Source organism: Prionailurus viverrinus, chromosome C2 (assembly GCF_022837055.1).
Source record: "Prionailurus viverrinus isolate Anna chromosome C2, UM_Priviv_1.0, whole genome shotgun sequence".
In the NCBI taxonomy this organism is placed as follows: domain Eukaryota; kingdom Metazoa; phylum Chordata; class Mammalia; order Carnivora; family Felidae; genus Prionailurus; species Prionailurus viverrinus.
The window spans coordinates 4332285-4357619 of NC_062569.1; positions in this window are offsets into that span (position 1 = coordinate 4332285).

A 25335-nucleotide genomic window follows, 5' to 3' on the forward strand; every position below is an offset into this window, starting at 1 on the left:
TGCTATCTGGGGCCTATTCATACTAACAAGTATTCCTTGTTGATCCAACATTCAAATCCAACCCTCTTTTTAATCCCTGTATTATATCTGACAGTCCTAGCTACAAGGAGCTTACAGTCTCTTGTTGGAGACAGGGCAAATGTATGAGATAGATCTGCAACATCGCAATCATGAGCACATATGTATATTTTTATTTGAACAGTATGAATTGCTGGGCATACAAATTTCTGAGTGAGCTACAGAGAAGAATTAGGTGGCATTATGTGGGGGAGAATTTGTCTATTTTTTTAAATGTTTTATTTATTTTTGAGAGCGCACAAGAGGGGCGAGGGCAGAGAGGGGAACAGAGGATCCAAAGCAGGCTCCATGCTGACAGCAGAGAGCCCGATGTGGGGCTCAAACTCACAAACCACGAGATCATCACCTGAGCTGAAGTCAGACGCTTAACCGAGTGAGCCACCTAAGGTGCCCCCCTCCTCTGTTTTTTTTAAAATTTTTTTTTTATTTTTGGGACAGAGAGAGACAGAACATGAACGGGCGAGGGGCAGCGAGAGAGGGAGACACAGAATCGGAAACAGGCTCCAGGCTCCGAGCCATCAGCCCAGAGCCTGACGCGGGGCTTGAACTCACGGACCGCGAGATCGTGACCTGGCTGAAGTCGGACGCTTAACCGACTGCGCCACCCAGGCGCCCCCCTCCTCTATTTTTTTATAAAGAAAGTTACCCACACTAACAGAAGCAAGGAGAAAGTATTACCACGGAATTTCCTAATATCTGTAGCTGTTGGTCTATGGTAACCTTGGGATTCCCAGAAGTAGTCTTAGGATCCAACCTTCCCACACCCACTGAGTTTGCTGTAGTCTGTCCTCCTTTCCCACCACTGCTGGCTCAAGTCAGGTACACCTGCTCAGGTCATTCTCTGGACTCTCTTACTGGCTTCCCAATGGAGCAAGTCCTAGGCTATGCATCATTTCTTCATAAAGATATGAACAAATGGTTCATAGAGAATTCCCTTCAGTTTCTGGGATGATAGCACCTTCTCCATTTTTCACCTTGCCATATGGTTTTTCGTGAATATATTATAGGTTACTTCAATACGTATTTCCCAACTTGGCAATGTAAATAAAGTACCAGCAAAGGAAGAGTTGACTCTACTTTACAAATTCCACTTGGGATAATGCTCACACCATTTGGCTTTTTCCCAACCTTCATGATAAAGAAGAAACCATAGGAAGGTATCTTATTCAAGGAATATAAATGAGGTACCTGCCTGAGCTAGCATTGGGCTGCAACAGTTAAGTGCTAAAAATAAACTCAAATTTCAAAATAAAATTCAGGTTAACTGAATATTTCCTTTCTCAACTTACCTGGATCTGTAATATCCATAGGGATCCACACCGACCAACATGCAAAACTAGGCAAGATCTCTCTGTGTCAGAAGGGTAACCAGGGTGACAAAATTTGTGTTACTCCAACATGATCAAGTGAGGGTGGCAACACAGTCTGTCCCTCAGAAGCAACTAGAAACCTGGGAAAATGGTCACCATCAACCATTTCAGTGCTCTGGAAATTGGCCAAAGGCATGAAACAAACGAAGATGCATTCATTCATGAAACTATGAACTACTTTTAGTTTTTTTAAATGTCTATTTATTGACAGAGAGAGAGAGAGAGAGAGAGAGAGAGAGAGACAGAGAGAGAGAATATTCCAAGAAGGCTTGGTCCTGTTAGTGTAGAGCCCGACATGGGGCTCGATCCCACAGACCATGAGATCATGACCTGAGCCGAAACCAAGAGTCGGATGCTTAAACGACTGAGCCACCCAGATGCCCCGAAACTATGAACTCCTGATAAGAACACAGCATCATTGCCCCCTGCTCCCCGCTCTACACCCCCAGCTCAATGGGGTCTTTCAACCAGGGCAGGGCAGGCAGTGAACCCCAGCAGCTTTCTTCCCCCTGTTAAAGGGTGCTCCCTTAATTTGGACATGGTTACTGGCAAGGAAACAAAACCAGCAGCTCCAGGAACCTGAAGTTATGGTTCTGTTTGCGACAGGGACTGGAACAGCAGACCAGCCTGGAATTAAGAGTGAGTTCTGAGAGGTAAGCCAGCCATAGGGCTCGAAGACTGTCCACTCGTTGTGGGTTAAGCAGCAGCTGTGCACGTACACAACAGAGACAAACTACTGGAAGGGGTGATGGCAAGCAGGCTCCGTGAAGTTTTCTGAAGTATTTTAAGACTGGGTTTTGAGGATGGTCGCACAACTCTACGAATTTACTGAAACGAATGGAATTGAACATTGACAAATGGGTCATTTTACAATATATAACGTATATCTAAGTAAGGCTATAAAGAATTCACATGACACATTAAAAACTACGACTCAAAAGTAAGGACGAATCTACATATCTAGATACCAAATGGCTCTGAAGAAAAGGCATTAATAAAATAGGTCTCATTCAAAAGATTTTAATGTAATAGATACATTAATGTTTAAAGTATTTTAAAAACCCGTTGATTTTAAGAAGTATAATGCAAATTCAAGAACAGCACGGTCCAACATAACTTCTTGCAATAATGAAAATAGATAGGTGCTCAGTCCAACATTTTGGCTCCTTTTCACATAGGGCTTTTGAGAACTTAAAATGTGGCTACTGTAACCAAGAAAGCGAGTTTTTCATTCTATTTCGTTGTAGTTAATTTAATTTTCAAGAGCCATTTCTGATTAGTGGTTACTTTATGGCACAGCACAAGTCTAGAAAGTTTGTGTTGGCAAACATAATTTTGTTGATGGAACATGGTCATTTCAAAATAACGGGAAAGTAATGGGTAATACAGAATATCTTTTCAAGGCTTAGAAACTCAAGAAATGCAAATTCAGGTACTGTGAGACTATTTTACCCAATTAAAATTGACAAAATAAAAAAATATTATCCATTAGTAGACAGATTGTTTGCTAATGGATGGGGGAACTTAGGAACTTGATTTTCAAGACACCGCTAATTGAATTATCAAGGATTCTGGCTTCTGGCAGAAAATCGGTTGTGCGTCTCAAATAATTTAAAAGTATGCGTATAGTTGACTCTGAAATTCCACTTGTAAGAAATGGCCCTAAGAAAACAACTTAAAATGAGCACAAGTGTGCTCACCACTGTGATTACAATAACAAGACACTGGCAGTAAATTAAATATTCAAGAACAGAAGACTAGTGACATAAATCGCATCACTGTATTGGTAGGATTGTAGTGTATTTTAATATTTATTGAACTTCGACTATGTTCTTTAGGAAGCACAAATGTAGGTTGTACGACATTAGAAAACGTGCTTTTATTGTTGGTATCTCTAGGTCTGTATTTATCTGTCTCTATCTCTAGAAGCAGATAAATCAGTCAAGCAGCAGGCCTCATCTATGGGTGATAAAATGATGGGCATATCAATTAGGAATCTCTGTTGGCAAGCACACAAACCAATTCCAATTACATTCTTCAAGCACTGTTTATTTAAGATGACCGAAAAAACGACACGAACCCATACTGAATCTGATTGAGGAGAAAAAGAAAGAGAATGAGAAAGAATACTTATCTAAAGAAGCACAGAAGAGTAGAATTATGTGGTAAATAAATTTATTTATTTTTTAAAATTGTTTTTAATGTTTTTATTTAGTTTTGAGACAGAGAGAGACAGAGCATGAGCAGGGGGAGGGGCAGAGAGAGAGGGAGACACAGAATCCGAAGCAGGCTCCAGGCTCTGAGCCATCAGCACAGAGCCCGATGCACGGCTCGAACTCACGGACCGTGAGATCACAACCTGAGCTGAGGTCGGATACCCAACTGACTGAGCCACCCAGGCGCCCCATCTAGGGCAATAAATTTATAAACCTGGAGGCCTCCTAATGGTCTGGACATTAAGCCTTTAGTTACTAGACTGTGAGATAGCCCAGGGGATCTTTGGGGAAGAGTTCAGGGATTGGATCTGTAGCTACATGCCAAGCAGTACAGAGTTTCGCTATTTTAACAGCCATTATAGTTGTACAAATAAACTATCAGCCTTATCTTCATCTATATCCATATATACCATATTTACTACTTTCTTCATGAGCCTCTGTTCTGTTTGTTTTTTAGATGTATGTTTCAAATATTTTTCTCAGGAAAGAATGGGATGTGTGCATTACTCTAAAAATTCCTAAAATTCCTAAAAAGTTAGATAGGTTAGATAGATGATAGATAGAAATATAAACATGGAGATATACTTGTCAAATAATATCTTTCTAAATTTAGAACTCTCTGGTCATAGTCATTTTTTAAATGATGTATCAGTATCTTTCCTCTGACTTTTTTATAATAAAAACATTTTATTGAAGTATAACATACTGTAGGTTGCATAAGGGGCATTAATATTAAGCATATAGCTTAACAAACATCACCATATATTTATACCTCTGTAGTTACCACTCATTTCAAGATACAGAATATTTCTAGAACCCTGGAAGGTTCTCTCTTCTCTCAGTGGTAACCAATATATTGACTTCTTTCCTCTGACTTCTAAATGCAAATTTTTGCAATCGAAGAATCTGATAGCAGTTGGGTTTTATGTTTCTTTTACTCTTTTGACCTAGAAGCTTATGTATTTATATCCTTTGAGACTATGGATTTTGCCAAGTATGCCTAAGAGGGATGCCTTTTATGGATTTTTTTTCTGACTAACCTAGCCTAGAACTCGGAGCAGTTTCAGTCTAAAGATTCTGACCTTTCTTCTTCAGAGTTAATGCTCCTCTATTATCTGCTTAATTATTGTCTCTACTCTGTTTGTTCTGTCTTCTACTTCTGAAATGCATATATTTAATATGAGGAACTCGGTCTTCCGGGGCTCTTCTCTTCTCCCTTGTGATTTTCAGTTCCTTCATATTTTACTCAATGTATTGAGAGATTTCTGGCTTGATCACTCAGACCACTAACTGAGGTCTCCACAATGGCTAGCCTGTTCTTCAGCTAGTCTAAAAACGTCTTAATTGTGAAACCACATATTAGAGTGTAAGAAAGTCTCTTTGCTGCGCTACTTGAATTCCCATGGATGCACTCACTCATTTATTTTTTTAAATTACATTTTCCATCTGTCTTTTTCTAGCAATTCCATTTCACTGGTTCTGATTACTTTTCTTTGTCTTTTTTCCTCCAGCCTAGCACTCCCAACCCCACTCTATTGGAGACGAGTAGTGATTTTTCTCAACCCACTGGTCTAAATGATGGTTCTTGGAATAATCTAAATGGTGATGGAAAGCCATAAGCACTTTCTCACAGACTGGCAGTAGAGAAGCAAGACATTTCCCTGATAGTGGTGACCAGCCTGTCATGTGCTTATTTTCCATCAGTTTATTCTCTTCTGTGAGTTTCTCTCCCTTATTTACCCATGTTCCCATTGGATTGTTTGGGTTATTTTACTGATTAATTGTGAGCGTTCTTTATATTCTGGCTACTAGTCCTTTGTCCCATGTGTAGTTTGCAAATATTTTCTTCAGTCTATACATTGTCTTCATCATGTGAACAGTGCCTTTCCCTGGACAAAAGTATTTAATTTTGATAAAGTCCAATTCACTGACTTTTTTTAATTTAATAAATCGTGATTTTGGTATCGTGACTAACAATCTCCCCCAAATCCTAGGTGCTGCAGATGCTGTCCTTTATTTTTATTCTACAGGTTTTATATTCAAATCTGTAATGCATTTTGAGTGCCTTTTGGTATATGATGAGAGGCGTAAATGCAGACTCACTTTTTTTTTACTTTATTTTTTTAAGAACAATTTAAGGTTTGCGGCAGTTTTTAAACTCTCAGTTGATGATCTTGCTACCTCATTCACTGAGAAATTGAAGAAATCAGAAATTAAAGCAATCAGAAGATAATTTCTCATGAGTTTTTAACTCACTTACATACCTGACAACATCTATATCTATATGCTCTGCCTTCCCCCATGTTACAACAGATTAACTATCTACCTTCCTTTCTAAAAGCATTTCCTCTTTCCTATTTGCACTAGAACAAAACCCCAGAATATTTCCCTCTCTTCACTATTATCAGTTTCCTAATATAAATAACCTATATTAGCATATGAACATACGGTCTCTTCTATATTAAAAAAAAACTATCTCAAATACTTTCCTCTCAAACTGTGACCCATTTTTTATTTGCCCCTTGTCACCAAAAGTACTTCCAAGCATTGAATATACTGTCTCCATTTCAACTCTTCCCATTTTGTCTTACAGCAGAGTAATCAGTGATTTCACCACCTCCCCCCCCCGCCCCCATTATTACATTGAAATACTTTTTAAAACACTCTGTTATTAAACCTAATGTTCAACTCTCTGTCCCTATCTTATTAACGTTTGTTTATTTTTGAGAGAGAAAGAGAGACAGAGCGTGAGGCGGGGAGACCTGAAGCAGGCTCCAGGCTCTGAGCTGTCAGCACAGAGCCCGACGCGGGGCTCGAACCCACGAACCGACAAGCTGTGAGCCACCCAGGCGCCCCCACACTCTCCTTTAGAAACAAAACCATGACTTGGCCTCCAGTCTAGATTTTCTTCCTCTTCCATTGGTTGCTCCTTAGCAGGCTTCTTCATTATTTTCCCCTCTTTTCCCTGGCCTCTGCAGGATGGTGTCCCTGGGATGCTTAAACCTTAATCAAGGTCCCAAATATTTATTTCCCTTCAATAACCAGCCTGTGTCCCCCTTCTTTGTGCCATTGTCAAGTCTCTTTTGCCTTCCACCTGGAACAAATTCCTTCTTGTCCAAAGGCTTTGCTATGTCCTAACAGAGATGCTGTGCATAGATCTGCATCCCGTGGCCCAGAAAAGACTGTATAGATGCTATGTATAGGTCTGGATCCCGTGGCCCAGAACACTTATGGTGCTCCTCTGCCACATCAAAGAAAAGACGCCCCCTTAGGAGGTGAGGATCTAGGGATGTGGGAGGATCATCCAGAAGGCAAGACCATCTGTAATCGACGGGCTGGGGCGTAGTGAAACTCGTTCCAGGTGAGTAAATGACTTGCGAGTTGTCTTTTATGATACTGAAAGACCAGTTGTAGCCAAAACATAGGGTAGAGTGACAAAAGATGAACGGCTAGAACTGGGGTTTGCTTTAAAGCATCCCATAGCTAAGATACCCAACTCTCTCGCTCCAGAGAGAGCCCATCAACGTTAACCAGTATTTTTCTTAGCGAACGTGATTTGTTCTCACACTCAGGGCTTTCTTGGCAGGGATCCCTAATAAAAATTTATTATTTTCTCCATTTTTCAGTTTGCTTTCATTAGTTTCCTGTAGCGCTTCTCCCTGCACCTATTTTCGCTTTATTAAAGCTCATATGTGGAAATTATCATACACTAAAGACCATAAATAAACTTTTGTTTAGCAAGCTGTGGGAATCAGGGGCACGCAGCAAAGACGATTGAGTTCATTAACCACCAATGGCACTAATGTGCTCTCACTCATTACTCATTCACTTCACTGATTGCTTCAACAGACTAGGAGACACCGCTTCTCCCTGGGATCGTCCAACTGTTCACGACGGGAGACACAGAAGACAGGGCAGGCGGACCTACGCACCTTGGCTCTTCAGGGGACACAGTGCAGTTGAGAGCATTAATCACTGACACTTCCGAGGTGTGTATTCACTCTCTCACTTCTTCTCTCTATACATAAAGGGAGTAGAAGGAGGTGGTAAGAGCCATGTGAGTTTAAGAGCCCCTCTCAAAGGGGAGCTTTGGTCCAGGGGATCCCAACAGCAGCATTAACCATCTAGCGCAATAGTGTATTTCCACTATAAACCTGTATTTACAATGTCAACTCTACCCCTGCAAGTGCTAGAAGCATCCTTGACTCCAAATGATAGCAGGAACTTGTGACACGTTTCATCGTCATTTCCGTTCAAGGTCTCATAACGGGTATAAACTGATTTTCAGACTCGGAGAGGAAAGGGAGTCTGTAAGTTTCTTCTATTTACACACGAGAACAGATCGTGAGAAATCATTATATACAAATTAACAGTAAAAGGTCAGTTACCACAGCACATGAAAAAGGGATAGAGGGGTTTTTAGTGAACTTGGAAAAAATGTTTGAAGTGGGATTACTTGTAAAAGATTCTGTGGCACCTTGATGGACCTCGCAAGATTTGGAGGGAGTGTTTGGGCACCTCACGGCGTTAGACAATCGTTCTCTAGAGTGGTTGGTTTACAATATGGCTGTTCCTCAATGGAACAACAATACGACAGGTGCTCCAAGGCGAGTAGCTCCAAGTAGGTATTTATTTAACAACAGCTAATGATTCCTTGGCAGTGACTCTGGTGAAGATATCTAGCAATATCATAATGAGCCTTCTCTCAGCTCTAAGTGTCAGACACAAGCCTAAAGCTTCGCTTGTGCTGTGTTATTGAATCTCCAAGATAATGCACGTTGGCCCTCATTTCACAAATGAAACAGAGGCCTAAGCGAAAGGTCACACAGCTGGCAGGCAGCAGTTCCAGAAGTGAAAAAGAAGGCTGCTTAGCTTGAAATCTGTTGCACTTGACAGCTCCCTTCAAAGACGTTAAAAGTCAGAAGCACCATCTACAGACGGCATCCCTTGTAAAAGGCGATGAGGCACACGTCTGCGAGGTACATCGCAGGTTGAGAATAGGACACGAAGAACAGGTTGTCATTAAAACTAGAGACTGCAGAGATTAGAAGAAAACCATCAGAGTTAGCCAAGGGTATACACTTGGGTGTACCACTGCAACTTTCCCTGTAGTTTGAGCACAAAAAATGAAATGGGCAGGACAATGCATTTAGAACAAGAAACCCCAATACCTCTTTGGGACGGGATTTTTCCCCTCTCCATCCCGTAAGAGTGGTGACCGGAAAGAAGGGAAAGGCTAGCATTTTATCGATTTTCCAAAGCGGGGCAGCCATTGAACCTTCTCAGTAATGACTTCATGGGGCCATTGAACCTTCTCAGTAATGACTTCATGGGGCCATTGAACCTTCTCAGTAATGACTTCATGGGGCCCTCAAAAGAAAATCTTGGCTAGAGTCCACCGGCCCACGTCAAATTGAAATTCTACGACTAGAGAAGGCGAGGCAGTCATGGGCCAGCAGTTACCCAAGCCTAAAGGAAGAGCTCTATGTTCAACAGGTCCTGGAGGCACAAGGACGGAATTCTTAAATTTGTTGGCTAGGAAACAGCACAGGTGGGCATTATTTTATTTGCTGCTTTTAAACTGGATACACGTTTATCCTGGAAAAATCTGAACTCATAGAATTCAAAGAAACCTGCATCACCCGTATGGCCACCCTTCGGAGGCAATCAGTGTTAGCTGCCACACTGTTTTCATACCTCCCATCTGCTCACTTCCGACCCCAGATGACCCACTAGAGACTAGATATCCTAAAGGAGACTATGGTTAATGGAAGCTGTGCAATTTGTGCTGAAAGAGTATATGAAGGAAATCCTCTCTTCCCTTCTCCCCAGGATCTGAACAACCACCTCTTCGCCTGTGATGGACAATTTGATTAAGGAAGACTGTCCACGCTCCGAGGGAATCTGACGTGTTATTGGGGCAAGGGATTTTTCTATAGCCATTAGAGATAAGATTGAGTGGTGATATGGAAACATGTGCTGTTCTGGGATCGCCAGAGTAAGATCTTTGGATAAGAGTTCCTTTGTTAGCTCCATGCCAAACTCAACAAAGTACCTACGGGAAAGAAATTAGTTGGCAAACCACTTGCTTATCAAATCTTTTCTTATTTTAGGGCTGTCACCCAGTGAGGGAAGATAGTGGGTGAAAAAGTACCATTTCCCATCACAGAAGGTTCTAAGGCACGGAAGGTTCTTTCTCAAGACTTTATTACTTCGCGTTAGTAAAGAGCTCTTTTCCAAGCTCTCTCAAAACTTGAAACTAAAATGAGGTCAGGGACAACTTTCACCAACTTTCCCACTCCGGTATCGTATAGGGCGTGGTGGGGGCTGGGACAACAGTGGAGTGTGCACATGCGTACAGAAATAGGTCTCTTTGATGCGTTCATCACTCAGCAGACGTTTATTGGCCATCATCTACATGTCAGGGGGTATTTTAATTGCTGTTTCTATGGTCACACAAACAGTCTCTGCCCTGAAATGGCTTATGTTTTAGTAAGGGATACAGACAATAAATAATATCTCATATAATTCAAAGTGTCACTTAGCCTAATAAAGTAAAAAAGAAAAAGCAAAGCATTGCATATACCTATAATGAGATGCTTCTACCTTACACAGCATAGTCTGGCAAAGCTCTCTAAGGAGGTGCCCTTGAGTAGAGATTTGAATAAAGCGAAGGAACAAGAGCATGCTGAGTGGGAAGAAAACAGACCAAACAGAAGAAAGCCTAAGTCCAAAGCCTTGGGAGGGAGAAGTGGGGGCTGGTGGTGAATTTGCTCGGCCTCCTTCAGCAATAGCAGGGAAGAGGTCCTTGTGGCTGGTGAGGGAGGGAATGGGGAGGTGGAAGGAAAGACCTTAAGGTCACATAAGGAGAGCCCTAAATACCACGGAAAGACCACGCCATGATTGTACCATGTACCGCTCCCACTTCTGCGGCCCTGAAGTTCCCTCTTGAGACCGTCTCCGATGGTCCGGACCCTCACGGTTCCACTCCACTCCACTCCAGGGCCTTGACTCTCTTTGCCAGCCGTACTGAACCATCTCACGTACCCAGCTTCTCTGCTTCTCCCTTCCCCTCTGCACTTGGGACGCAACATCCTCAGCCTTGAACACTTTTCTCCGATGACCCCTCTGAGGAAAAACACCTTTTGCATCAGGCTTTCCCTGGCTCCCACTTGTCTTCATGCCCCGTCTACTCCCAGCACATCTAATGGCTGCTTTGCAGTAATTCACTTGTCTGCATTACTGCTTCCCACATAAGAGAATGAACTTTGTGTAGTCACAGTCTGGGTCTTTGTCTTCAGATTCCTGATGTTTGGCACAAGGGCCCCATGCATGGGGGAAGAAAACAGTTACAATAAATACTGAATAAATGAATGAGTTTGTGAGCGCCCAAATGAATGAAGATCGTCTGAATGAGTTTTGCATTTGTCTTACTTCAGGTCAATGATACAAAGAGTCACTGCTAAATGGACTTCTCTTTCATTCTCATTCAGCCAAGCAGATGATTCTTTTCCTGAACTTTTTCCTTTTCCAATCGAAAACTACAAGTGAAGTGAATGTCAAGAATGTTCTATGCATGGAAAATATAATAACTACATAATACACCTGTCAAAAGGGTGTTTAAAATAAAATGCGAACAGACCCATATAACTGAAGAGGTTTTGTGGGAGTTGCTATTATAAAGTGGTTTTTAACACTCTGCACAGAAAATTGTCACCTACATGAAACTTTTAGGGCAACTATGATTTAGAGCTAGGAGCTGTACTTGATGTTACCAGTAAAGCCGCTTCAAACATTTCATACGTCTGATGGTTGGTTTGCAAACCCACAGAATGGGCCAACTCGTGCGTTCAGGGAACGGAAGGCATTTCAGGGTAAACTTTTTCTTTAAACATCGCCCTTTATTAGGGTAAATGTCTAAACTTAACATAGCACATGAAGTATATGAAATTAATACGTGCCTGAGTATTATATGGGAATAATCAATGATATTCCATATCATTCCATGATCAAATTAGAAGTATCATGCTCTCATGAAAGTTGAGGTATTAAAAATCAGAGGGAGGCAGGGAAAATGAATTAAAGATGTTCTTTTCTGCCCCGTTTATTCACGTCCAGCTTCTCTTTTCCTCACTTTCTTCTTTGGTCACAATTGCTCTAGATTCCACAGAACCTCTTTTCCTGGTCTGAGCAGGGATGGGATTGTGAGGTCCCACCGGCAGGACCCGACAGAGAACGTGTCTGTGCACCCGTGTGGTCAGAGCTAATCCAAGTGTGTCCGAGTGTGGACATCAAAAAGGGGGAGTCAAAAGAAGAGTTGATACTTGGGGTCCACAGCCAGGAGAAGTGGTGATGGAGAGAAGGGGAGGGCAGAGGAAGGAGGAGAAAACACAACCAACACTTATTGTGTGTTTACCATGCTGTCAGGCACCGGCCTCAACCCTGAGCACAGAGTACACGACTAGCCCCCAGCATCCTGGCACCTACCTGGAGCAGACTTGATTCTCTGTTGCAGGAATGACCTTGCACAGGTGGTTGGGTTCATAGGAGAGCCTATTGGTGGTAACATGGATCGTCATTTATTTTCCATAACTTTATATCCTCTTGATGCTCTTCCTGCCATGAGCACTTCTCTTGGGTTTTCAGTCCATTAGTCTTATTGTGGACCTCTAAACCACAGTCATTAAGCATCCGATTTTCTCTAAATAGAATTGACCGAAAATACTCTCCGTGCTCCAAATGTCCAAGGACATCCTGCAGATCTTCAGCCATTCTCCCTACTTAATTGCATGCAGTGATCAGCATTTGGATGCCTCGCCATTCCCAGACGGAGCAGAGCCAGTCTCCTCGTCTTCCAGTGAACTTCACAAGATGTTAATTATAAACTCTGTGGAGATATTATGCATAGATTTATTAATCTCACTCCTCTTAGATGCAGGCTGACTCTAAGATTTGTGTCCAGGTCTCTATGGTATTGGTGAGAACACCTAGTGCAGTGGTTGGCACATGGGAGGGGCCCATCACATGTTCAGTTTGTTGAAGTGAACTCAGTGGTTGGGTAAATTAGGGCAACGGAATAGCTAAGAAAACATCATTTGGTGAAAATACTTTGGACTGTTCCAAAAATATCTCTAGCATCAGTTTCAACCCTGGAGTCTGTAGGTTCATGAGTTGTTTTCAAAATAGTGAAGACCATAAAAAAATATATATATATTAAATATATAAAAAATATATGTATATATAATTATATATATTATAATATATAAATATATTAAATATATATTTAATATTAAATATATATATTATATATATATAGTTGAGCAAAATATATACATATACATATATGAAAAAGACACAATGGTTTAAATTTCAATATTGTGTGTAGCACCAAGTGGAAACCACAAAGATATTCATTAATGCATGCTGGTAAAAGAAATTGTGGTACCTCAACAAAATCACATTAAATACTCTGTGTGTGTGTGTGTGTGTGTGTGTGTGTGTTGACAAGAGAACTACAAGATGCAGAAGAGTGTGTGTGTATTATCATTCTCCTTGGACTTCGTGGAAGAATTGACACTGCCCTAGAAACCAGGAGAAGACTAGGGTGACAGCTAGAGTTAACATTAGGGTTCAGGGCAAGAGCTTGAAAGTCAAGCGTACAAGGAAGATTAAATTTTCACTGCATATTGTTTCCAATATTGGAATCTTTATTAGATGCTTATATTAGCCTTTTAAAAAGCTCCAGCTGAGTTAAACAAAAGCCAGAACTATTAAAACTACAGAGAAATCTGAGGCAACAAGGTTTAATATTCAAATAAAACCAGAGGCAATTTCAGAAGGCCTCCCAAAGCATTCTTTCTCTGGGATATGACATTATGATTCAAGGGATCAAAGTCAATATCCTTGAGCAGCTAGATCTTTTTGTAATGGCTTTCCTGTTGTTTTTGTCTCACGGGATTGTGAAGTGTCTCTTCAGATATTTTGCCCAATTTTCTAATTGGGTAGTTTGTTTTCTTATTATGGACTTATAAGACTTCTTTCCATAATCTTGATACAACTCATTTCTCAGATATGTGACTTGCAAATACTTTTTTCAGCCTGTATTTTGGTTTTTCATTCCAAGAGTAACCTTTGAAAAGTTTTTCATTTTGAAAAGTGTAACTTTTCATCTTTTTATAGATCATGTCTTCGATGTTGTATATAAAAATGTATTGCCAAACCCAAGGTCACACAGATCGTCTATTTTTTTCTGAAAGTTTTATAATTTTATGTTTTATATTGATATCTATTATCCATTCATAGTTCATCTTTGTATGAGATATAAAGTGTCAAAGTTTGCTTTTGGCAGAAGGATATCCAATGATATCAGCACTATTTTTTCTTTTTTTTTTTTTTTTAAATTTTTTTTTCAACATTTATTTATTTTTTGGGACAGAGAGAGACAGAGCATGAACGGGGGAGGGGCAGAGAGAGAGGGAGACACAGAATCAGGAACAGGCTCCAGGCTCTGAGCCATCAGCCCAGAGCCCGACGCGGGGCTCAAACTCACGGACCGCGAGATTGTGACCTGGCTGAAGTCGGACGCTTAACCGACTGCGCCACCCAGGCGCCCCAGCACTATTTTTTCTAAAACTTATTCTTTCTCCATTAAATTGCCTTTGACCCCATATCAAAATAATCAGTTGTAGGTACAACGTGTGGGTACATTTCTCTGCTTTCCCTTCTGTTCCCTGTGTCTACCCTTTCACCAATACCGCACTATTGTAGTTACCGCTGCAGATAGTAAGTCTTGAAATCAGGAATTTGCGTCCACCAACACTGTTTTCTTTCCCCATCAGAATGGTTTTAATGATTCTAGATCCCTTGCTCTGCCATCTAACTTTTAGCTCAGCTTGTCACAAAAAGCATACTACAACTCTGATTGAGATTTTGTTGAGTCTATAGATCAAATAGAACCGGCATCTTAAGAATCTTGGATATTCAATTCAGGACCATGATACATTCTCTTTATTTATTTAGATACTTGATTCCTTTTCATAACTGTTTTGTAGTTTTTAGCTTACAGATTCTGCACATGCGTTGATATATTTGTACCTAAGTACTTCATTGTTTTGCTCCTACTGTGATTAATACTATTTTTGTTTCCAATTTCAAGTCCCGACTGCATATTGCTGGCATACAAGACAACTGATTTTTATGTAATAACCTGGTACTCTATACCCATGTTAATCTCACATATTAGTTCCGGGAGCATTTTTGTAGACTCTCTGGGATTTTCTACACAGACATTCAGGCTGTTACTAAGTACAGAAGTTGTTATTTCTTACCTTTCTACTCTGTATTTCTCGTTCTTTCCTTGTCGTACTGGTTAGGTCTTCCGGTTTGATATTGAATAGGAATGGCATGAGAAGACCTCCTGACCCGATTTCTGATCCTTGAGAAAAGATCATTATGCATAATCGTCAGTAAGTATGAAGTAAGATCTAGATTTTTTTGTGTATGCTCTTCAGTAGCTTAGGGACGTTACCTTCTATTCTTGTGTTATTGAGAGTGTTTGTTTTGTTTTGTTTAGCCATAAATGGATGTTGAATTCGAATTTTTTTTTACATAACTATTGACATGAGTATATGATTTGCTTATTTAGTTTATTACTGTGAATTTCAACGATTGATTTTTGAATGTTGAATCAATTTTGCATTCCTGGGATGAACCCCACTTGATTGTGACAATTATGTTTACATATTGTTGGATTTGATGTGCTGACATTTTGTCAAGAATTTGTGTGTCTACATTCATGAGGAATATTGAATTATAGTTTCTTGTAATGTCTTTGCCTGGTTTTAGTTTTATGGGTTTTTTTCAATTGAAAAAAAAATCTTATTTTTTATTTTTTTTTATTTTTGTAACGTTTATTTATTTTTGAGACAGAGAGAGACAGAGCATGAACGGGGGAGGGGCAGAGAGAGAGGGAGACAGAGAATCAGAAGCAGGCTCCAGGCTCTGAGCCATCAGCCCAGAGCCCGACGCGGGGCTCAAACTCACGGACCGTGAGATAGTGACCTGAGCTGAAGTCGGACACTTAACCGCCTGAGCCACGCAGGCGCCCCTGAAAAAAAAATTTTTTTAATGTTTATTTATTTTTGAGACATAGAAACAGAGCATGAGTGGAGGAGGGGCAGACAGAGAGGGAGACACAGAATCTAAAGGAGGCTCCAGGCCCTGAGCTGTCAGCACAGAGCCCAATGCAGGGCTCGAACTCACAAACCACGAGATCATGCCCTGAGCCAAAATCAGCTTAATCAACTGAGCCACCCAGGTGCCCCTAGTTGTATGTTAATGCTGGGCTTGTATAATGAGTTTGGAACTGTTCCCTCTTCTATTTTATGGAAGAAATTTAGTGGAAATCTTATTATTTGCTGTTTAAATATTTTGTATAATTCACCAGTGACACGGTCTGGATCTGACAGTCTTTTCTCTTAGTTTTGAACAAGAAATTTTTTAAGTTTGCTTATTTTTTAAGAGAGAGCACAAGCAGGGGAGGGACAGAAAGAGAGACAGAGACAGAGAGAGAGAGAGAGAGAATATCCTAAGCAGACTCTGCATTGTCAGCACGGGGCCCAACTCGGGCTCAATCCCACGAACCATGAGATCCTGACCTGAGTTGGAATCTTCACCAACTGCTCCAGAAATTAAATTTTTAATAGATATAGGTTATTTAGATTATTTTTTCCTTCTTGAGTGGGATTAGTAGTTTGTATCTTTCAAAGAACTGGTACATGTCCTCTAAATTGTGAGATTCATGGGCATAGGATTTTTCTTAGTATTCTCTTATTCTTTTAGTGTCTCTGGGATTAATAGTGATGTCTGTACTCCCTTAATCAATAACTTGTTTTTTTCCTCTTTTCTTTGTGATCAGCCACACTAAAGATTTATCAAGTTTATTGATCGTTTCAGGGATCCAGCTTTTGGCTCAATTGATGGCCCCTATTGCTTTTCTGTTTTATTTTCATTTTTTTCCCTTTCTGCTTTGTGTTTAACATGTTCATCTTTCTCTAGTTTCCTAAGGTGGAAGCTTGGTCTACTGGTTTTAGATCTCTTTTGTTTTCTAATATAAACATTTAATGCTATAAATTTTCCCTCTCTGCCCTGCTTTAGTGGTTTCTCACAAATTTTGATATGTCTCATTTAAAAACTCGCCTAGGGGCGCCTGGGTGGCGCAGTCGGTTAGGCGTCCGACTTCGGCCAGGTCACGATCTCGCGGTCCGTGAGTTCGAGCCCCGCGTCGGGCTCTGGGCTGATGGCTCAGAGCCTGGAGCCTGTTTCCGATTCTGTGTCTCCCTCTCTCTCTGCCCCTCCCCCGTTCATGCTCTGTCTCTCTCTGTCCCAAAAATAAATAAACGTTGAAAAAAAAAAAAAAAATAAAATAAAAAAAAATAAAAAAATAAAAACTCGCCTTGTGATTTCTTTTTGGGTTTTTAGAATTCTGTCTTTAATGTCGGAATAATTAGGGATGTTTCTAGATATCTCTTGTTAGTAATTTTTGGCTTAATTTTGTTATGGTCCAAGGAAAAATATAAAATTGTTTCATAAATGCACATATTGAATTTGTTAAGTCTTATTTTATGACTCAGGATATAGTCCGGCTCAGTGTCTGTTTCATTTACACTTGAGAAGAATGTGTATTCTGCTATATTTTGGTGGAGTGCTCTATAAATAGCAATTAGGTCAAGTTGATTGACAGCTCCAGGTATCTATAGCCTCACTGATTTTCCTGCTTATTTACTGTATCAATTCCTGAGAGAAAAAAAGTGTTAAAGTCTCCAACTATAGTTGACAATTTTTCTATTTCCCCCTTAAGACCTATCAGGTTTTGTGTCGTATGTTTCAAAGCTCTGTTGATTAAGTGCATAGAAGGAATATGTACTTTTGAAGAGTCAGAAGTTTATATTTTCAGTTAAAATGTCAAAGATTTTTGACCTAGTTATTTGATTTTATATTAATTTTCTCCCTTTTCACTGAAAATTATGTTTTCTAAAACACATTAAGAACATTAAAGTTACGGTTCCCTTGTCAGTGAGAGTATCCTTTCATATATTTAAGGGCCATCTTAAATTATTTTTCTATGAACTGCTTATTCATGTATTTTGCCCATTTTTCTGTTTTCCTTAAAATTTTTTAGTTCCTTATATGTTAGAGATTTCTGATCTTTTTTTTCTGTTACATAGCTGTGTACTGATTGTCCCCATATTTTAATTTTGGGGCTTTGTCGATGCTTTGTAAGTTACAAATGCTTTATCATGTAATTGAAACTCCAATCTTTTCTTTTGTTGCTTCTGAACTTTGAATCATAGAGAAATTTTCTACCCCTTCCTTTTATAATGAAATCCATCCGTTCTTTTATAGTACCTGTATAGCCTTTTAAAGAAACATTTAGATCTTGAGGTGCTTGGGTGGTTCCGTTGGTTAAGTGACTGACTTCAGCTCAGGTCATGGTCTCCTGGTTCCTGAGTTAAAGCCCCACATCGGGCTCTGCACTGACAGCACTACGGATCCTCTCTCCCCCTCCCTCCCTCTCTCTCTCAAAAAATAAATAAGCATTTAGTAAAAACAGAACATTCAAATCTCTCACCTATTTGGCATTTGTTTTGTGTATGGTGTGTTATACAAAAACTTTATCTTTTTTCAACTGGCTATCCAATTTTCCCAGACCACTTACAAAAAATTTCATCCATTCCCTGCTAATTTGAGAGATCATCTTGGTCCTATATTAAGATTCCACGGTCATGTGTTAAGATTCCCTGGTATATATCTTAGAGCTTTGCCTTTGGTTCAGTTAGCCTGTAGGTCCATTCCTGAGCCAACGTTACCGTGTTTCATTATAGCGGAGTTATAATTTGGTAAGGCTGCTTCCCAAATTGCTCTGGCCTTTCAGGATTTTTCTCACTATTCTTGGCTTCAGGAATGGTATTGTCTTCAGTCTAGACCCCAATACAATGTATGTACTGTACTGGGGTAACATCGAATTTATAGATTTACTTAGGGAGAACTGACATCTCTCCGATATTCCCTGGTCTCCCTTACCATGAACATAACTCCTTTTCTCCTTGTTTGAAATCCTTACAATGGATAATTATTTGAAAGGTTTTCTCAGATAGATTTCAAATATTTGAAGCACCTGTCTGCGTTTGTTTGTTGTTTGTGTTGGGTGGGGGGAACATTCAGGTAAGTCTGGCCTCATGAAATCTGTGTGCGAAGGTGATTCTCTCTCCTGCTCTCCCACCATGGAAGCCTCCCCACCGTGACTCTAAGACCACCACATCCTTCCTAGAAGTCTGGAATCTCCCTCTCACACACTAATGACACTCTGGATTGTGCACTGTTCACAGACTCCGTGGAATAGATGGGAGCCTTTCTTGAGAGGTACGTGTTAGGAGCTGGCTGAGCCAGTATGAAATCCGGGAGGGAGAAGACCGACAGGGCCACTTCATAAGGTGAGTTCAAGAAGCTGTAAGCTGGCTTGCAGAGCTCTGAGAATGTCAGCAGCCCTGTTCTTCCCTGAACTTCCTGCATTCCTTTTCTCGCCTTGTAGACGGCATCTCTCCTGGACGTACATTCTGTCAGCAGAATGTCCTGACATACGTTTCCCTTAAGTTCACAGGCAGCGTCCAGGAAAACTACCATTCGGAATTGCAAGGGTGAAAGTTGAAGTGGGTGGGGTGCAGAGGGGTGGGGAGGACGATTATGAACTGAAGACGAAGGAACAATGGTGCGATGCCGTGAAAGGTGCTTTTAAGTGTATTTAGTGAGATTCCTGTGAAAGCTACCTTAGCAATTCATTCAAAATAAAGCAGCCATTAGGTGGAAATTGTGATGCAGAAGGAAAGAACAGAATGATCCTTTTGTTACAAACATCGGGAGCTAATGAGTCAAGATTCAATCGGTTCCCTGAAAGAGATGTTAAGTATGGGAATTAATGGGCCTTTTGAAAATATTTCTGAATATTACAAAAACCGTTAAAATGATCTGAAAAAAGCCTATGCTTTCTTCCTGCATACTTCTTTTCCCTCCGTCTTGTACTAAGAAGCCTCCCTAGAAGTTAAATACCTGTCTCGATTAACCTTACTTCTAGTGGACACCGAGCCCTCAATTATTCGTAGTAGAGCAGAAATAAATGGCCACCGGGATTAATAATGCAAGCTGTCATTTTCTATCCTCTATGTCGGGCAGTGATGGAAGATGCTCTCTCCCAATGTTTTTCAATAAACTCTCACACAGGTACAGAATAACGTCCGTATGTTTTCAGATTCGTCCCTGTTGATCACGTCTTGGCTCTTCTAATAATGGGTTGAGACGAGTGAAAATTATGTGGATTTGGGAGCCAGACCTGGGTGTGAATTCCAGGTTTAATCTGTTTTGGGTGAGACATCAGGCAAGTATTTAACCTTTCTGGGTAATGGGGAAAATAACTATCTTCCATATTGTAATGAATACTAAAAGAGATAATATGTATCCGAAGGGGAGACCTTCATGCCCAGTAGACAGTAGGTGTTCTGATGAGCGGCTGTTTACTCCCTGCACCATATTTCTCCTACTTTTTGTCTGTTTCAACTCTCCCTCCCTCTAGAGAAGTGCGAGTCTGTATAAGAAGTTCATAAACACTTGAATAGAGGGATACTGATGTGGTCTCTGGACTAGTTCAGGTTTAGCTACTCCCCAGACTTGACAGCCAAGGCTCACCGGCTGAACTCCACAATGACAAGAACTCCAGCTGTGTCTTCAGGCCCACGTCTCACAAGGACGGTGAACAGCTCACAGCCTCTGAGTCGGATGGATGCTGTTGTCGGCACACTGAGGAGAGCATGACCTCCTTGTGGGGTCTCCTTGCCAAGCTCACGCGGACACTGCCCGGATTTCCCATTGTTCACCCATCGTCTAAGCTCAGGCTCTTCCGTGTGGCTTACTGTCTCCGTGTCGTGCGCTTGGCAGTGAGAGGAAAGAACCAATTATTGAACACACACTCATTTGGGGCATCATATGCGATACATGTATTACTGATTTCATAAACTGTATGATGTGGGTACTATAATTCTTTCTCATATTTTAGGTGGGAAAATTGGAACACCAGGACTATTTTTTAAATCAGATGGAAGGTACACAGCACCTTCCAACTCCAGTGCATGGAAACATTTTACTCTACTGCATACTCTAGTTTTTAGGGGCTCACTAAGAAGGCCTTGCACTGACCTAAGAACCACAAAGGGATACCCTAGGAGCAAGGATGATGCTTCACTTTGTCCTCTGGCTGGGATACTGTGATACAGCCTTACGACAGAAAACGGATAGTCATTAGCCTACCTTTTAATGATCCGTAAGGTCTCTGCAGATGAACATTATAACGATGCCTTCGTTTTGTCCTCTGCCGCCTTCTTCCCATTACTGAAAAGACTCCAAATCTCAGAATCCTGGGTCTAGCTGTTCTTAAAACCTCTATAACCGGAGGAAGTCCTTCTATTTCTTAGGAGGTTGGGTCCTGCAGGTTTCAATGACATTGGGCAATATGATCACCTCGATGCTTTTCAATTCCAAATAGATTTTAATTCTGTAACTCCAAATAAACATTATTTTTTAAATCTTTTTCCTTGGCTTCAGGTTTAAACCTCTTATTCACGTTTAAGACTCTCTTTGAAATCTTCAACAAATTATACATATATATATATATATATATAAAACCAAATTATATATATATATATATATATATATCAAGTTATATATTTGACATATCAAATTATATATATATAATTTGGTATGTACCCAGGAACAAATAACCAGTGTTAAGCATACCATAATTAATAAATATGTGGGAGAAATACAATCAGTGTTTTATTGACTCAGATCCCACCTACCCAAGAAGCAAATAAATACAACAGTTGAAAGTCCACACAGCATGGAGAAAAATCGTGTATGACAATACTTCAGGCATGGGGAGGGAAAAGGTGTATATAAGGGGTTTGAATTTCTACTTAATCTAGTAGGCTACGGGATCAATCCTGCCAAGTCCAGTAATCTATACCATTTTTGAAAATGTGGGGGTGGAAGAGGATTTTAAATTAGGTAATAGTGACATTTTGTAAGTGATCTAACATTTCCTGGAGAAGTACCACATTGTTGGCTCTGTCCACAGTTGTTTGATTTCAAACTCCCAGTCCAATGTACAGAGGAGGTCATTAAGTATCTTCAATACAGGAACACAGTTACTGAGACTCAGCAGCCTAGACTTTGCCATTCATTCCGTAAGTAGTAAGTCGCACACTTAGACTGTGAAACGGATTCCGTCTAGATCCGGAGACGAAGCTCTACCTGTAACAAAACGATGATGGTTTTGATAGCAGACTAAACAAGGTGATCACAGTATCTTTCCTAAAGTGTCATTGGATCAACGCTGTGACCTAAACTTTCCCAGTTAGTTTAGTTAGTTGATAACTAAAAGGGGAAATTGATTACCACTTTGAAGCGGCTTACACAACTTACCAAAGATGTATTTAATTTAACGTAGAGAAAATATTTAAGAGCTGTAGGTTGGTAAAAATGGGTGATCCCCTTGGTGTCAGAAGACCTTAGCTGGCCCAATGAATCCGATGCCCCTGGGAGTTGCTAAAACAGGCTTTTTTGTGGCTGCTTTGGTTTGCTGCTAAGACTTCTGGGCCTTCCCTTCCAAATCTCCAAGGTGAGTCTTCTGAGCAAAGGCAAAGGAATAGTCATTATGCTTTGGAAAGTGCAGGAATATAGCACAACCGACACGAAGAAGGAATGGAGACGGGAACTCCATTTAAGCGGTCTGCCCTCCCGTCATTACTTTAAAACAGAAGTGGGTAAATGCTGGCCATATGGGTTTTTAGGTTATGGACGTTGGTTTTAAAGAAAGTTGGTACGCATTTGTTGATTTCCGCTTGCGTCCCAGGCATCGTGCAGACATATCTTTGAGGCACCTTCATTTTACACACGAGGAGAACTTGAGTGCCGAGCTCTGTAGCTACTTTCTCAAGGTGAAGTTCAAACATGAATCTCGGCGTGTCTGACCTGCTGACCCTTAAGCACTTTGGAGATCCGCGTTACACGGACTCCTTTTTCCTTCCTCTTCTCTTCTTCCTCCTCCCTATCACTGAAATAACTCTGGCCAATTTATCATCACCATGTTTATACGATTGTGTTTGGTGCTCACCCTGGTAAATCCCACCCACGCCCCGACTCAAGGCCTCTCCCACCTCTGCCTCCTTTCTTTTGCCTTTCTGGTCCCACAACAGAGCTCAGTCACACACGGGGCATGAGCCACTCTGCTGGGGGGTTGGGTTTCTTTCACTATCGAATCACAGGTATTTGCTGGAGGGTAGTGAGCAAGGTGGGCGTCGTGTAATTTTCACGACCATCTTCCAATCCTGATCATCCCGTCACGGCAACATTTTCTGGCAGGGCATCTGTCCATCTTTTAAGTTTAAAAGCTGCAATATCGGGTGACTTCAAAGAACCAGATCTGAGAACGAGTGTCAGAAGAGGAGGCGCAGAGATGGGAATAACGACGATGATTACCCCACCTCCAAAATAATAGATCTCTCGTGCTGTCTCTAGCACCACTTGTGTCGGAGGTAAGGAAGGTTTCCCAGACAAAATGACAGTGCCTGCTTCCCACGAGAGAGGGGCTGGGACCTGGCGGGATTGCTGCTTCCTTACCTGCAGCCGACATCCTCAGTTGTGGCAAATGTTCTAGAACCTGTCGTTATTTTCAAATACCAAGAGAGGGCACGGCCGCTTCCGTGGAGCTATGAATAATTCATTGAATGTTTCAGGTAGAAAAGTCACTAAAAATAGCACCAAAGTTGAATGCCCTGACCTTAAAACAAAATCTTTGCTATTGCCGAAGACTGTTATTTTTTGAGACATGACACCGGGCAAACTAATTTCCCAAAGATTTTGTTTTAACTTCCTTCACAGCAGAAGCCCAAGTTCTTTCCGAAAGACTGCACACATGCTGAAATCACTCTTTTAACATTGCTCTAGTTTTTAAAATCTGAGTACAGATGAGATCTTTCCTTTCACACTCTTACCCAGATGCCTTCACGTGACTGCCACGGTTGAACAGCGAACCAGAGTACGAGAGACTAAAAATAGATTGAAAATCCTTGGGAAGAAACGGGGGTCTTAGGCAAGGGCTCTTTTTTTTTTAGGTTTTACAACTTGTATTTTATTGAGATATAATTTACACGTAGCATCATAGAAGTTCAAGGTGTATGGGGCTTGTCGGTTTCATACCCTGCATAGGCTGCTATATGGTAACATGATTACCACCCTGGCATTAGCTAACATCTCTAGCATGTCACTTAATTACCTTTTGTGTGTGTGTGCTCAAAACAATTAAGATCTGGTCTCTTAGCAACTTGGAACTTTAGAACACAGTATTGTTGTCTGGAATTGCTACACTGCCCACTGCATCGCACCACTTACCTATTTACTGGCTGCAAGCTTGTACCCTTAAACCATACCCCCCCCCCCCGCCCCCGTGCTCCCCGCTCCTGGAGACTCTGGTAACCGCCCTGCTACCCTTTGTTTTTATGAATTCAGCTTTCTCTCCACTGTGAAAGCGGATATTCTCTACTGTTAGGGAGCAAACTCCTAAATTTTGTAATGACAGACTAGGTTTTTAACTTACTAGCTATATATCCTTGGGCCAATCAGTTAGCCTCTCTGTCCTCTGTTTTCTCATCTGTAAAGCAGGAATATGAACACCTGCCTACAAGAGCACTGTACAGATCAGTTAAGAAAAATAAGTGAGAACCTTTGTAAACCGCAAATCAGCACAGGAATTTAAATACTGTCACTGATTCAAATGAAAGAAGGAAGTGAAATCATCACAAAGGAAATCTGGATCATAAGCCCCACTCCCGTTTTAAGAGTATATTTTCAAACTATTTTATTCACACAAGATATGAATAACTTACTGTAAATTATTCAGAATCGTATGGAGGAAAATGAGAACATTTTCTTTTTTTTAAATTAAAAAAAATTTTTTTTTTGAGAGAGAGAGAGAGGGAGAGAGAGAGAATCCAAAGCAGGCTCCAAGCTGTCAGCACAGAGCCTGATGTGGGGCTTGAACTCAGAAACAGCGAGGTCATGACCTGAGCCAAAGTCCAACAACCTAACCTACTGAGCCACTCAAGTGCCCCTAGAACGTTTTCTTTAACGAATCTGTTTAGATTTCCCCCCTCTATGTAATCACTATGAATAGTTGGAAATATAGTTTCCTCCTTGACACAAACTGTCCTTGTTACATCGGGGGCAGACTTGGAAAAGTGTTGGCGTTTCACCTCTGTGTGACCCACGTGTATCATGTTTCCTGCTTGAAATGTGGTTCACATTTTAGAACTGAAGAAATAGAAATCTCTTTCTGGATGGAGGTGATGACAAAGTGAATCACGAACATCCCTCCCACCCCAAAAGCTTTGTTGCTTAAAGTCTTTAGTTTTTTTTTCTTTTCTCAGTGAAAAGACAATTATTCCATTATCCATGATTCATCAAGTTTTAGGCTGTTATTCATATAAAAGTTTGAGAATCAAGCTGACAGGAAAATAGGGCCAAATCATTGATGCGAAGCTTGAAAACGATGCGTAATTTGATTGCTC